This window comes from Opisthocomus hoazin, chromosome 5 (genome assembly GCF_030867145.1).
Source record: "Opisthocomus hoazin isolate bOpiHoa1 chromosome 5, bOpiHoa1.hap1, whole genome shotgun sequence".
Lineage (NCBI taxonomy): Eukaryota > Metazoa > Chordata > Aves > Opisthocomiformes > Opisthocomidae > Opisthocomus > Opisthocomus hoazin.
Window position 1 is genome coordinate 83,467,314 of NC_134418.1, and position 16,315 is coordinate 83,483,628.

General features: G+C 41.4%; 1 protein-coding gene across 4 annotated transcripts in view; it reads right to left on the bottom strand.

The window, feature by feature from the left end:
- Window positions 1-16,315, bottom strand: part of TRMT9B (tRNA methyltransferase 9B (putative)) — a 118,293-nt gene that overhangs the window by 68,259 nt on the left and 33,719 nt on the right. The window contains exon 1 of one of the 4 annotated variants that reach the window (XM_075421938.1): window positions 9,873-9,928. The exons of the other annotated variants lie outside the window; for them this stretch is intronic. The gene's annotated coding sequence lies outside the window, so the exon portion shown is untranslated. Of the gene's footprint in view, window positions 1-9,872; window positions 9,929-16,315 lie in introns of those variants that run through there. 4 annotated transcript variants of the gene reach the window in all.

Below are 16,315 nucleotides of genomic sequence, written 5' to 3' on the forward strand. Positions count from 1 at the left end.
TTAGCACGATTTCTCCTGTACAGATTATTGTAGGAGCAAAAGCAATGAAGAAAGCAATGTTTTATATATCTCTTACTTTATCACTGGGGAAAAAAGGTAATCAACCAAGACAAATTTACATATGCATACAGATGATTGACTTACGAGTAGATTGACTACAAAGATGCACAAACTGCATCATGCATACAGAAACTAATTTCAGGAACTCAAAGTGACAGTTTCCTTTCCTGCATTTCTGAAAACAGGATCTACTAATTAGTCTGAGATCTAATCAGTTGCAGTTCCCCTAAAAATAGAGCTGATCAGCACTTCAAATTTCCACCTCACAGGAAACAAAGGAATTTCAAAATCTGACCTCCTTCCACTGCAGAACAAATCTGAGTACTCTCAATATTTCCTATGAAATAGAATTTAAATTCTGTGTTAAAACTAATTTTTTCATGCTTATATTTATTATTTTTATCTCATCCTATCACATGTACACAGTACATATGTTATTGGATGTTGTCAATGCATAATACGATTTATTTTACATCAAGCTGTCATATTACATCATGACATACCAAACAGCCCAATATTCTGTTTTTACATTATATTATTTCCATTTAAAAGCAAAAGCAGTTGCTACACTGTTTATAACAAAATAGCTTATTTTCTAAATCAGGGCTGCCTAGCATTTTAAGACCTGTGGCTTGGTACGAGTTTTGGGACTCCTAAAAATCAAATTTATCATTTCCTGGAGATGGATAGGCTCAGCACTAGTTTGCAGAACTAGATGCTCAGCATAACTATATCAAAATTATACAGGCCTGGACAAACAACTCCTTCAGGCCAGACAGTTCACAGGCCAGCAGTTCAGTAACCTTGCTTTAAATCAGATCAGTTTTTATTCATGCTGCAGTGAGACAGTGTGGTACTTTGATGCAAAATTTATTATTTTATTTTCAGTGCCTAATAGCATTATGAAGAAAAGAAGCTTTTGATCTTTCTGAATATTCCCTAGACACACTTTTCTTTGAATATCCTACTCTTCATAAAATTATCTGTTTGTCTGATGTTCTTTATGAATCAGTCCTTGCACCCACAAATAACAGATATTTCTCACAGATTATATGTATGCATAATTGATAATCAGAAGTGTGCATGGAGTTAATATCTATCACCAAATGATGCAAGCTCTCAGCTCTTCCCAAGATCCCCTGGATTAATCTTTCTGCATGCATCAGAGTTCTGCTTAGGCTCTCCTTTGGAGCAGACTGTCTAGTTCCTCTAAGACATAGCTTCGGTGCAGTCCAGAGGTATTTTTTTCCGAGGACGTCAGCCTAAATGCAGTATGGACAAGATGACACCAGGGCTGGCTCTGTCCTCCTTACATAGTCCCCCAGCACTATTTCAATAGACTCACCCTCAGCAGACCACTACTCTCAACATGTCTCCCCCACCCTCACGTACCAGGCTCCAAGCATGCGGTACATAACCCTGCTATTATCTTTTAAAAACGTCGCTCTAACAGCCCCAACACAACCCTTACGTGGCTGCAGACGTTTTCAGCAGGGAAAAGCACAAGCTGAAAATTTATGTCCCCAGAGGGACACCAGATGTGGCCAGTGAGATCTGGGTGAATGTTCTTCCACGTGGATGTAGATAGTCCTGTCTAATGGAAACAACCACTAACAATATACTTCACTATTTTCAGCTTGGAGGACAAGGGGTTTCTCCCAGAGGTATTTATTAACCTTTACTTCTCTGTCATCAAGTTACCTATTCGAAACCTCAATTTTCCTCCTCTGATACAAAGAGTTGGATTTTGCAGGTACAGTTGGAAATGGAGAGATGCTCTGTTCTGTCAGATCAAAGGGTTTGAACAGTAGTTACTGGAAGGCTGCAGTCCTGCTGGGAAACAGAGCATTTTCTGTGAAAGGCGGTGGCAATTCTAGCATTAACAGAGAAGAGCAGGCCTTGTATAGAAGAGTACAGGTAGATTATGTTAAATATCACTAAAGTACAGGTAGATTATGCTAAATATCACTCAAATAAGGGCAGCTTTTCTGGATATCGTTTCAATGGGAGGGAGGTAGAAAAATAAGAACAAAATTCTAGAAGTATAAAGGAAAGGTAACATCAAGATGCAGTTATAAAAGCACGCAGGCTGCAATTCCATGCTAAAAGCATTCCTGCCTTGTTTCTGCTGCCCCCAGCTGCTCATTCCTATCTCCATCTCCGCTATGTACACAGCATGGCTTCAACACCACACTGAGAGGGCGGGCAATTTTACAGAAGGGCAAGAACCTTTGGAAGGGCTTTCCCACCAAACAGTGATCCTGTAAAACTGTGTGATCTCACAGGATTACCGTAAGGAACTACTTTTATTTGGTTTAAGGGCTGACCAGAATTCTTGAAATCCTAGAAAATTAATTTACCTTCTTGTGAGTAAGGGAACAGTTGTGTTTTGTTTTTTTGAGTATTTTTATTTCTTTGTCAATAAATGGGGAGATTGCCCTTAGGATACACGATTTCATGCTTTTCCTGACAGAGACAACCTGTACAGACCTGAATTTTTTTCAACCGCTGATACTGTTTGATGCATAAACTTATTATTTTCTTGCTTTTGCACATCTGTATATAATACACAAAGGAACCTTATTTGCTTCACAGTGTAGTGTGTTTTACGAATTGCAACCTATACCTAAATGCACTTTAGCTATAAGAGATGATCTTCAACATTTCATTAGTGCAAAAGCAGTTCTGCATCATCTTTAATGAATAGCTTTGTTGATTACAATTTTCAGTATATTCTGTAAAACAACTCCACGTAGAGCATCATCAGTAAAGCTACATATAAAAAGACAAATACAAAACCTTCTTCTATGGATAATTTCAAAGAGAATAAGATGAGCAGCTCTACTTTTTCTAGGTATGCCCATATTACATGTATACATGCTCCTGAGTTGGTTCAGTTCTATGTAACCATGCCAAAAATAAAAGCACAGTGCAGACATCTGAACTGAAGCTCTATTTGCAATTCCAGAACTGGAAAAATTATATGACTCTGTTCTAAGAGCAACCCAGCCATAATTCACAGCCACAGCATATTCATTCGCCGTGACTGAATATTCACTCCTAGCCAGGAGAAGGCAAATGAAATCCAAAAGGTTCCTCCCTTTTCTAGTGCCCCTTGGCACAGATGCCTGAAAAGACTGGGTAAATATAATAGTAATGTTATTCCCAACAATGCTAGCATTAATAGGCCTTTGTATAAATATCCTAGAAAACACTGAATGGAAATGAATAGTAAGGTATATCGAGAAAGATGTTCAAATAAGAGAGGGATTATTCCTGCCATTACTAGAAATTGTTTTTAACCGAAACAGGAAATAATCATGTGCAAAAAGCATCAGTGTTCCTATTCCAAGAATTTTTGTATTTCGGTGGAGGACCAACACAATCTACAATAAACAAATGAGCTTGCTTTATCACATACTATTTCCCATTAGATATATTTGATTAGTTGATTGGCTTAAACTAACCGTGCCCTGATCCAACATGTACTTCCAAATAGCCTTCAAGATGGAGAGCTACCTAGTGCCAGACTAGTTTGGGGACAACACAAGCAGTGGGCAAACAAATTAAAGTAATTACTGACGAAATATCATCGTTAATGGGAAACAGATCTGCAGAAAGACAGACTGCCCCAGGAATGTTTTGATAGTGGTTCTAATCTAGCAGAGAAAACCTTCTTTTGCTCTGACCATTCACATGAATTTTAATAAATGTTAAAAGGTTGCTGTTCATGTTTCTAGTTTTTATGATTCTCAAGCAAAACATTTGAGACGTGGTATATCCCATCTATATGCACAAAAAGATGAGCCACCCACAGTAATTATTAAAACCCAAAAATGGCCTGCAGCACTGAATTGCTCATAGTCACTGAAGGTCTGAAATACTGGCTGGATTCCAAAGCAACTGAAGTGCCAAAAGACCAAGTGGAATTACTTTCATATTATTATTAAACTCACAAGGCATTTACAGAATTTCTACGTTATGATCAACAGCAACTCTGCCTCCCCTGATAATACAACTAAAAGCACAGATCCGATGTACTATGTGACCTAATTGGCTGCATATCTAATTTACTAAAATACTCACTTACTTAAAAAACAAACCAAAAATGACAAAAGCCCATAGCAGTTCAGATCCATTTTGGATCTCACATGAAAAAGCTGAAGAATGGCAAAGCACAAAGCAAAATATTGTTCTCTGTGACCATCAAAGAAACCTGAAAATTCTGAAATTGCTTTAGTGGTCAAGCCACTTCCAAATATTGCAGTGGCAACCAGACCAGGAGTTAACTCTTTGCCGTTACAGCAACTTTACTGAGCTCTGGAACAACAGAGAGTGCAAAACAAACATTTAAAGGAGATTTAAGAAAAAGAGTACAAAGCAATAAAAATTGGCAACTATTCTGATAGTTGAGTTCTTCTGAAGTTTATGCTGATTACCAGATGGAGCTACAAGTGCATGCTATTCTGGGCAGTAATACACTTGTCAGTGATGGATGGAGAAGAGTCGGCATTTTCAGGCCATCTTAAAGACCTTCACGTTTTCATAGCTGAAAAAACAGCATAAATCAATCAGAAAGCAAGTCCCACAAATACACACACACAAAAAAAGAAAATCCTTGGAAAACAGGTAACCTGGTAATCTTTCTGTCTTAGGCAAAGTTCCTGAATAGCTGCAGACAAATAACTGTGGATGAACTACACTTCTAATTTACCATGTAGTTAGACTACATTGTAATGCTACCAATAAAATTGAAATGTCTACGGGCTGAAAGATAATCAATGAGATATACCTCATAAATCAGCTGAAGTTTTACCAGAAAGGCACTTCTGTTTTACAGGATCCAGTAATCATACTCTAAATTAAGTTTCTCAGTAATACTCTTCTGGATTCCCAGAAGCAACATTCCAAACCTACAATAAGGACGCTCTCAAATGAAAAAACTAATCTGGGTACGTACAGAGGTTTCTAGAGTCTGTTCAGAATACTGGTGGAATGCCCTGAGAATTCAATGTGAAGTGAGACAAACATCTCAGTTACCCATCAGTCAAGATCTGGGTACGAAGGACTACAAACAAGTTCTAAATTGTTATGTGGACTAGTACTGCTACTACTATGTCCAAGAAAATTTAGGAGGTTGGATAAAGGATATCAGGTATCAGGTATTATCATTATATTTGATACATTCAGGGAAACGCGAAGCTTGTCTTAAGATTGATATTTCAGCAATCATGACATGTATCTGAAATCTCAGCTTCAAGTTCATTTCAGCTCTTCTTATAAAAGGATTTAACAAATAGAAACCCACAGTGCCCTACTTTTAACATAAAGATGTGTTAGCTTCACCGTTTTTGTATGGCATATTAATTAACCAATATAAATTCATACACATTCTTACTAATTCTTTCTGTTTAGAATACAAATTCTTTTATTTTTAAAATACCAGGACAACTTCCATCTTGCTCAGTTCTGTCAACAAAACAACACTAGTATACCACCAAACAATCAAAAAGCCCCCAAAGATTTCACTACATGAACTTCAAAGCTTACGTGCTTCGAGAAGAAAGGAAAGCTTTGGGAAAATATTGGATAGAAATGACTCTCCGTGTTTTCCTCTATCTACAATGCAGCTTGCTCGTGCTAAAAAAATTATTTAGGAGAGCAGCAAATCCGTTTTGGGTACACTGGGACTGAAAGAAGGAAAAATCCATCATGTTTCATATTTCAGAAATGTCTTTCTTATTTATGAAAGCCAACACAAAATAAATTAGATAACTGATTGCTATAATCAGCAGTTCAGAGAAAATATACATAATCTCTATTCATATGTTTGACTTAGGAATCATTGCACGGTCTTCTCCATTCGGAGCTGAAAAAAACCCCTAGTTTTATGAAAAATTAATTAGCAACGACTCAACAGCTCTCATCTAGAAGTGTCACAGGTGTACCTCCATACTAAAAAGTGACAATTTAGATATCTGGAAAAGGGATAATTTGAAATCTTGGCTCAACCATACTTTATACTAAGCACAGTCAATGTTACTCAGTTCTAAACTGCAGAGGAGTACCTTGTTATTCACTGCTCAGGGTAAACACTTAATCCTGACACAACATGTATATATTTGTCAAAAATCTGATTTTATAGTGATCTTTAACACAGAGTTTTAATCAGTGGAAGCTCTAATCACACCTCTTGGTTCCTGAAAGACAATACCAGCGTATCAGCATCGCAGTGTGCTTAGAAAGGCTGTCTCCTGTCTGCAGACACAGAAATGATTCAAATAGCCAGCCTGTGAGCAATATAAGCTGGGGACAACATCACGGAGCGTCCCGTGTGGATGGCAGCTTCTGACAGTGAACAAACATCGTCTACGACAGTGAGCAGACTCCTGGAAAGAGCTGTAAGGTTCCTTTGCCGAAATTTGGCCTGGAACTAGAACATAATATTGTTATTGGTCACAAACACTTTCACCTGCAGGGAACATGTGGGAAATCTATCAGGTCATATATAGGGAACAGAAATGTCCATTTGTCTCCTATTATCAATTATCACTTAATTAACCCTTTGCTGAAGTTACATTTATCTCAGCTTTGCTCAATACTAATATTTACTTTTTCACTCCTTTGAACAGGCCTATAATGTTATCCTAAATTTAAGAACAGCGGAGTAGCATAAGGTATCTAGGGTAAAATCCCCACCATAAAATGGATTTTTTAATTAGAAACCTTCAGCAGACAGAGCAATCAAGTAAACTGCTGTTGTAGCAGAATAAAGAGCTGGGGTGGTAAATGCCAGCAAGGAGGTGATAACGCACCGTTGGGAGGGGCCCAGGGTTGGTATCTGGATCAGCCACGAGTAAAATCAGTTGTAAAGCCACAGTCTTGGACTGACAGACACCAAACCAGTAAACAAACAACAAAGACCAGTCGCTGAAAGGAAGAGAAAACAAAAACAGAAAAACAAGATCATAAAGTGACAAAAAAAGAAAGACTTGAGCCAGTACCCCACAACTTTTAAAAGTCACTCTTGTGAGGCCAGATTTACTGATTTACTGCTGACGCTGAAGTATATTACTAGCAACAAAAACCCAACACTCCAGTGTCTTGCCCTGTTTGCTGCCAGTGTCCTTTTCTCGAGGATGTGTAATGCAATGGAATAATCTACTACCGAGAAGGAAAAGCTCAAGTGAGAGAATAACCGAAGAGTTAATCCATTCATCCTATTTATAGCAAACCATTTCCTCGATGTCTGATAACACAGCCTATGAACAGGCTAAAAAAGAGAGAAAGCAAGCAGCTGCGAGGCCCCTTCCCTCCCTCCCTCTCCCAGCACATCCCAGCAATACCCATCAAACGGCTCCTGGTCCGCGGGAGATGATGCCCCTGCTCCTGGCAGCCTCAGAGACTTCCATCCCCGGGCCTCGCCGATTCGCAGCTTCGCTCAGCACCACGCCGTGGGAGAAAGGCAACATTGCACCTTTCCACCAGAGAACTCAAGGATCCAACTCTCAGCTTGTCATTCTTTCACTCGTTTACGTCTCTTTTTTTCTTATTACCTTGTGAGTGGCTTCTTTCACTGCTTTTTAAACACAAGAGACTATACCGCTTCAAAATACATTGCTTCAAAATACCCTCTTACCAATCTCCACCTTCCAACCACAGCATCTGTTCTCCACACCACGGCGTTTGGAGGACCCGCCATCCCCAGAAACATCCCCAAACAAACGGGGGGCACCTTGACCGCCGTTTTCCCCTCCACTGGCACAGCCTGCTCTGGCACGCACTCCCAGTGCGCTAACGTGAGGACTGGGAGGCTGCAAAGCCCTCCCGTCGCCTCCCCACACCAGTCAGCCCCAGGACAGGCTGCAAAACGGCGTGAGAAGTCCTGCTGATGTCAGTGGCACTCGGTGTGGGTATAAAAGATGAGATCTTTTACACCGAGATGTAACAGGGTACCACAGCCAGAACCTGACTGAATTATTTTGGAGAGCAGTAACTCCCACCCTAGCTCCACCTCAAACTCTCCTAAGCCTACCCTGCGAAAACTTTCGACACTCCCTGTCTATGATGCACTGAAATGACACCAAAAAGATCATTTCAGTAGAAACGGAAAACGATATTGCCATTAAATGAAAAATTCAATAATTTGTTCACTGCCCTCGGCTTTAGCTAGCTTCCAGAAATAGGAATATTCCAAAATAAAGGAGAGCAACCTCCAACTTACAGTGAGCTCCTTAAAGAAAAACAGACTCACTCACAGAGAGATCTGTGTTGGATTCTGTTGTCATTAATATGTCTCTTTATTAGATCAAAGCTTCACAGAAAACAGAGTCACTCTGCAAGTAATCAGATTTCCCAGTCTTTACTTGTATGGAAATACTCCTTCCTGGTTTCCAGAAAAATCTGCTGTCCATCTTCATACCTGTCTCCTCCCATAACAACTCACACAACAAGAGAAAGTCCTGGACCGGGTAGAGGAGATGACTGTGAAATTTGAGACAGACACGGAGACTGAGAAACCTGAGACAGCTGAAATATTTAACGCAATAAAGCAGAAGATAGCTTCACGTTGCCAGCCAAAACCTGGCTGTTAATAGCTACGATATCTAATACTTCATATTTGTGTAGCTTAGTGTATCCTAGCTTAGCAACCTTTTTTTTCTAAAAAGCAATACCTTAAAACGGGTTAGATAATAATCAGTAAAGAGCTGCATAATAATCAGCAAAGAGCCGCAAAGCTCGTTTACGTGCTGGGGTTAAATAGATGTGCATCCTTGTATCAAACCACAGACATCCTAATAGAACATTCTAGAGAGCAATTAAGGCCTAAAACGTTTCTAAATGACGCTGTGCTGCGATGAGGCCGGTGCCCAGCCAAATCTTACTCGGTCTACAACTAACAGGAGATCCTGGCAGAATGCTCAGGACCGATGTGCCTTTATTTTGCAATACTTTCACCGCAGAGGTTCAAAACCCGACCTTCAGAACCCGCTTTCAAGCTCCTCTGTTTGCTCTGGGGTTTAGACAGATTGAGGCATCTGGGTAAACTGGATGGGAGAAGAAGGTCTCTGTAACAGCTGAAATAACCTTCTCAGGTCTGACTGGTATTCTTTTGCTCTGGGGTGGACTTCTTGCTATTGTCTAAACAGATATTAACTGTCAGTCTTTTTATACAGACAAGCGGTGTTTTATATTTATACGTAACTAAAATGGACAGATTTCAATAAGCGGACTTTTGCAAATGAAACTAGCCCTAATACATACCACTCTCAAAAACGCAGTCATTGCAACAACGAAAGGAACAAAACTGTAAAAAAACCCAAACAGAAAATACCTATCTAAACACTTCTTAGAGCTATACTAATGTGGCAGTTGTCAGACAAGACCACAGATGTTAAACGGTCCCAGTGTTCTTCAGACAAACCGCACCTATTTCCTGCACCACTCCAGAAAACACCCCTTGCATCTCTAGCACTTATTTTTGCCTCAAGTCTTGAAAATGCTTATCAACCCCCGCACCCCCCCTTACCCCAAAACAGGAGCTGAACCCGTCGCTCCGTCCCGAGGAGCTGTGCGGGGGCATCAAGCGGCAGCACCTTCCTGGCCGGTGGGGACGCGGCACGGCCGGCCTTGCTCCCGCTTGAGTAGCTGCCGTAATTAACACACGCTAAGGGTCACTGTAAGTCCCCCTCCTTCCCTTTGATTGGATCCCCTTTCTGCAGTTCCAATGGGAAATGAATAACCTGCATGTGTGTGCAGATTGACTCACTGGAAAGCTTCGATGATTGTTTTGCTGGACTGAGAAAGCTAACCTTGCAATGATCAGGCACGACCATCGAGCGCCAGAACTCCGGGTACCGCTGCCAAAGTCACGTTTTCAATTACAAGGCAACATCTTCTGAGAAAAAGGACACGGCTCCACAAAATGTCTTCTAATTTCATGAAAGCTGTCACGTCGCTATTCACGCTGCAAACAGAATACACAAGTTGGGACTTCTCCACAAGTAACGGAGCTCGATTCAGTGAGGGGGCAGGCTCCAGGGAAGCTGGAGCAACATACAGATTTCCCAGGAGGGTCAGCAGACTCAGTAGCCATTAATTTAAATTTAATAGTATTAATTAAATACATAGCATATCTTGCTTCAGTATAGATACACAAAAAGCACAAAATGAAACACTTAATTGCTCAAATTTCAGGAAGCCCCTACATACATTTATATAAGCATTTTTAATTTAGAATAATTTTGAAAGACAGGAAAACTCTTGCCATTCATACACATTTCTACGCATTTGTAATCTTTTAATCACTATCAAGCTAAACCACCTTAAGAGGAACTTTTCTTCTGCACTGCAAACCTGTCCTGGCCCTTCTATAAATATCTGATTTGGTGAATCTAAAACTGATTTATTTTCAATGCGTGATTAAGGCTGTTTTGTTATATATGCAGTACAAATTTGTTGCAACAGACTAAAAAAATGAGCAATTATATAAAAAACTTGAACTGTAAGTCACTTATTTGAACGCATGCTGAAGTCACAGCCAAGACCCCTAGTGACAAGTTCAGAAAAACAAAACCAGCCGGAAGGCCAAGCTCCCTCACTCACACATGGTACATTTATCCCCCCACTCTGTCTTAGCTATCGATCCTCTTCTCAAACACGATTTTGACTCACTTCCCTAATTCCTAACCAAGCCTTCCCAGCCAAAAGAGGCTACAGGTACTCCAGAAAGCACATCTTAATCACAGTCCTCAAAGGAGAAATGGGGCTCACCCACAAGTACAAAAGCCGCAGTCCTCGACAGGCTTACCCTGGCCACAGGGCTAACAGGCAGGCAAAACAATTAGCTAGGGACAGGCCTTTGACTTTAAACACAGATAAGATCCTAAATTCCAGTAGTGACACACAATGTGACTATCGAGAGGAACATGAAGACTTGCCTAGATATGGCAGGGTTAGCAGAATTTGAGAGCAGATCTAGGTGAATGCAGTGAGACACAACATAAAGAAGGAGGATAGAAAAGTTGAGCCCAGCATGCTTCTGGGCCTTATAGCACTCATCATTTGGAGGAACAGCCTGAAAAGAAAGCAAGGACTACCTGCTTTGGCTACCCTTTGGCTGCTTGGTATTGGGAGACAAGTGAAGAAATGCTCACCCCTCCACCTGACTACTGTATGTGTCCTTGTAGCGGTTCAGCCTCAGCTGGCAACACAGAACCACGCAACTGCTCTCTCACTCCTCCCCTCTTCCCGGTGGGATGGGGAGCAGAACCAGAAGCAAAAGGCAAAACTCATGGGTTGGGATAAAAACAGTTTAACAGAATGGGAAAGGGAGAAAAGAATAACAACAATAATACTGATAAAAAGAATATGCAGCATGCAATGTTCTCACCACCTGATCCTCAGCTTGTTCCTGAGTAGCAAAATCCCCTTCCTTCAGCCAGCTCCCCACTTAAATACTGACCTGATCAGCTGATTTGGGTCAGCCCAATCAGCTTCTTGTGAAAATTAACCCCATCCCAGGTGAACCCAGTACAGTCCTGAAGAAAACAGGTTCAGTTCCTCAGGATGCCCAACTGGGATTGCACTTTCATCCCAGGAACCCTAACATTGGAGGCTGCAGAGACTAGAGACTTGCAGCATGAGAAACGCTACTGCTTGTGACTCTGGGATCTCCTGAGGGAGACCTGCAAGCCCCACCTTCTTCTCAACTACTGGTTCCATAGGGATGTTAAATTAGTTTCTGCCTCTAAACCTGTCTGCAGGCCTCCCCTTGCCTCCTCCATTTCTACTCCACCAAACTACTTAGATGATAATGTCCTTCTGTCCCACTGCCTGGTGCCCACGAGCCTGATGACTGGCTTAGCCTCCAACACCATGGACACTCTGAACAGAAGCTCAGCTGCTAAAAAGAGCTTATTTGCTGTCTTCAGAAAGGTTTGTTTCCCATAGGATTACCATGATTCTCTTCAGCTGAGTGAGGATAACTCATCACAAACATATTGTTGACCCTTGGTACTGTTCAGCAGAGTAACCAAATGCTCATTGTTTGTAGGGGTAGTCAGCCCTTCTCTACTTCGTGCAGTAAAGCTGTCTCCCTCAGCCCTGGTGGCAATGCTAGCTGGCTGGGAGAAGTTCCTGGAGGGAAGGAGCCATTCCACCACATCAGCAGCTATGACTGATAAGTTTTCGGTGGTCCTACTTTTCCCTAAGATCTGGGTAACCTCAGGCTCATGCTCTAAGCTGGCAAGAGCTGACTGTGCAGTGAGTGCTCAGAGGTAGCAGTTACAAGATAGTGGTACGTCCCCACTTGAGGCATCAGGTTTTCTCTCCTCCAGTGGGAGGATGTATTCCATCCACTGACCTGGACCGGAATCCAATGAAGGGCCAAAGGATTTCCAGTGTTCATGACCAGCAAACAGAGCTGCAGGTTCCTTCTCCTCCATGCTAATTCACTGAACAGCCACCTTCGAACCTGGCATCGCTGGGCTGCCAACAAACCCTTGCAACCACGTTCTGCGGGTGGAGAACTGATCCAGAGCTTCCAGAGCACCTATCCAGTGGCAGAGGGCATGGAGGGAGAGAGACCCAGGTCATACTGAACATGTATTTCAATGGAGGAAAAACATCTCTAAAAGAGGAGGTCAGAACCGTGATACATAATGACAATCACAGACACAGCTTTTAATTTTGAGAAGAAATAAAGGGCTTAAAGTTTCATCAGCCACACTACATCAATTCAATGAGAAACTGATTTCTGAAGATGGATCTTTCCGTTGTATGCAGTGGAAAGTGTATACACATTGTTACAATTATCATTAAAATAACTTGGAATTGCTATGAAAAATATAATTACTTCCATGCTGTAAAAACTTAATCTGGCACTGATTTAGTCTTCATTGTTTTCCAACCACATACATAACAAGGACCCGTCCTCTGTGATTACACCAATTTCACCAAATATTTTGTAGACAATTTCTCCAAATCACAAACTTGTTTAGCATCCCCATTAATCATTTTCTGACTCCCCATTGCATTCATTTTAAAGTAATGAAACTGCCAAATGTTCCAGATATCACATGTTAATAGTTCTGACTTCTGAACAGAGCATCAGTAGTGGAAAAATACCCTGAGACTCATTTGCCTATTACAACTCGAAAATAAATTGTTCCATCTTCTCCGTACTTGTTGCCATAGTTATGATCTGCTGGTAACTACAGATTTTCTCTTAACTAAGATAAACCATATACATGCGTTAAACTGAAAATTGATTCAACTATTTACATTAGAAAAGTAATCCACTTGATTTGAGCCTTTAGCTGCAGTACACCAAGTCTGCACAGGGCCCTACAGGTCTACAACTATTTAATTAAACAGATAGTAAACTAATTTAACACTAACAACCAAAAGAGGAGGGGGGGAGGAACAAGAAATTCATGACTGATAGGAATGAGTTCCTCTTAAATAGGCGTGTTGAAAAGGGTTTGGCTGGAAGCTGATCACATCTTCCACCCTCAAGTTTTTGACACACGAAGAAATGAAAATGTGTGTGCAATGGAATGGACACTCCTGGTCCAAATATTCTGCTTTTTTACTGTTCTCCCACAAATGCTTGAGAGATGTGACAATCTATGCAAAACATATCACTGAAGTTCAAACTCAGTTTAATCAAAAGGAGTGAAAACGACTCCAGTGTGGATGAACTGCAGCAGACTGTTGGTAAGGAGTATTTTTGAATAGTAATTTCCAATTCTTACAGTTCTGGCTTCTAAAGACAAAAACATGACTACAAAATCGTTAATCCACAAACCCCTGTACATGCTGGTACTGGCAGATGCATTATCTTCTCAAGAAGGAATTATCAACAAAGTGGGAAAAAAAGACACAGCTGTATAACTATATTATATTTAAGGATACACAGAAAATCCTCACCCTTGGCCTTTTCTATCTCACTTGCCACAAACCTAATGATGGCAAACTAGGGTTTGAAACCTCCAGGAAACTGGGTTGCTGCTGATTTCACACACTCATCCAGTGGTTTTGAGCCACAGTATTTGCACATGATAAGAGAGGGACTGGAGGATATGGAGGAAGTGCTAGAGCAGAGAGAAATCATTAACTGGGAAGCCTCCTTTCATCGTGGGGCAATGTCAAGACCTGAGTATCAAGCAAAGATTTCATGGGTTTCTTTGCCAAGTTTGACGGCAGCTTGTTATAGCTACTGGGAAACCTTCACTCAAAGAAAATATTTTTACCTGATTAACAGTAAGTAAGCGTTTTAATTTTAAAATATGTACTTTTTAATAAGACCGCCTTTTCATAACATCTAACACGCCTTAAATTTTTGTTGCTTTGTATTTGTGGTATGTAGGATTTTGCTTGAAGTTCTTCATTGGGATTCAACAAAGAATCTCCAGCAACTCTCTGTCACAAACAATAAATACTCTTATTCCCACAGTTAGCGTTTCTGTCTTGTCTTCATAAAAGGCTTTCCTCCTCAGGAGTCTCTGAAAAATTTCATGGATGCAGCGCTTTTCTTCAGAGCACAGACATGAAACAAAGGAGAGTCTTTTTATTCTGACTTCCACCTAAACAAATGTCTGTAAATGACAGTGGTATGATAATGTAGCATCACAAAACAGAAAGCTCTTGTCATCCTTTCCTACACCACATGAAAGCATCACAAAAGTCTGTGCATCATAAACTAGCAAACTTATTTTGAGTTTTTGCTAGTCATTGTTTAAATGCAATATTGAAATAGAATTTAATGTATTTTAACTCTTTTTTTCTTGTTAAATACTACACCATGCACTCTTGAAAGAATATCTGCTAAACTATGATAGAGAATAACTATGACAACATGAGAGGATGTGGAACCTTCCAAAAAGATTTGGCAGTCCAAAATAGTTTCTGTCGGTTTTTGAGGGATCTTCACAATGCTTGGCAGAGTACAGGCTTGTAAAATCCCATCTGACCTCTTCCTTATGACAAGCATTACAAAAGATGAATGTGTGTTAGGACCAATCCTGTTCACAAGATTTTGTGCAGTATTATCAGATAAGGCAATGCATGACCTTAAAGCAAACCTCATGATTCACTTTTGCACCGTAGGAGAACATTTAACCTTTCCATACTATTGGATATGGATGACTGCATAACGGTGGATCATTTCTAGCAAGCACTTCAGTTGCTAATACATAAAACTGAAGATTCTGCAGACAGCTTTGGACTAGCAGTTTGCAGAAAACTGAATCTGTCTATCAAATAGCTTCTTCCATCTCCATCAGCAGAAACGAACTCTTCATCACCCAAGAGTTTAGTTTTCTCCTAAGCATTCTGCCACAGTGACAGCGATACTCTGTCGCATCCCGAAAGCTACCTGAACCTTTGGCAGACTTAGGAACCGAGCACGGAATCAGCGCTGGAAAATGCTAAACAGGGACGAGATTTGGACACTGCACAGAAAGGCACACCCATTACTGGAAATGTGCTGCTAGCGACATGTCTACATCGCTCTGCATGGGTCCAGAGAGCGTGTCCTTCCCTGAGGTTTGGCTGCAGGGCTTGGGGCCAGCTCAGAGATAATGCAGCTGAAGGAGGTCCCCCTCCAGCTGCCAACCACGGGCAGAGCCCTCCTGGCAGCGTCGCGGGGAGGCCTCTGCCAGCACCGACTCTGCCTTCCCACACAAACTGCTTCTAAGCTGAGCCGCTACCGCTGGTCTCCCAGACGAGCCATGAATCCCGCTGCCTTGCAGCCGTGGCTGCGCACGGCCACCCGCCCTGCTGACACCCGGACCTCGACACGCAGGACGACTTTTTGGCCTGGCCTCGTCAGCTATGGACGTGCCTGGAGGTTGCCTTACCCCGAGCAGCCCTGCCCTGCTCGCCTTGACCAGCACTGCAGCCCTGCACCCTGGCTAGCGAGGCATTTCCCTCTAAGCACGCTCGGCTTCTGGCTCATCTCCATTGCGGAGCAGCTGCTCTGCGTTTGTCGCTGAGACCCTACGGCAAACTAATCGCCAGGTTCTGCAGGATGCCAGCTTTCTAGAAAGACCTAGGTTCAGCTATGCGACTTGGGTTTGTAGGTGGGTGGATGACACGTAAAATGTCCAAGTTGGTCTTATACAGCACAACAAAATATGAAAAAAGGATGTGTGGCTTCTTGACTGAAGTGAAACCCAATGGGCAACTTATTTGAGATTTGAACTGCAAATAAATATTGGTAAGATATTTGTGCAAAAGCAGTGATTTAGCA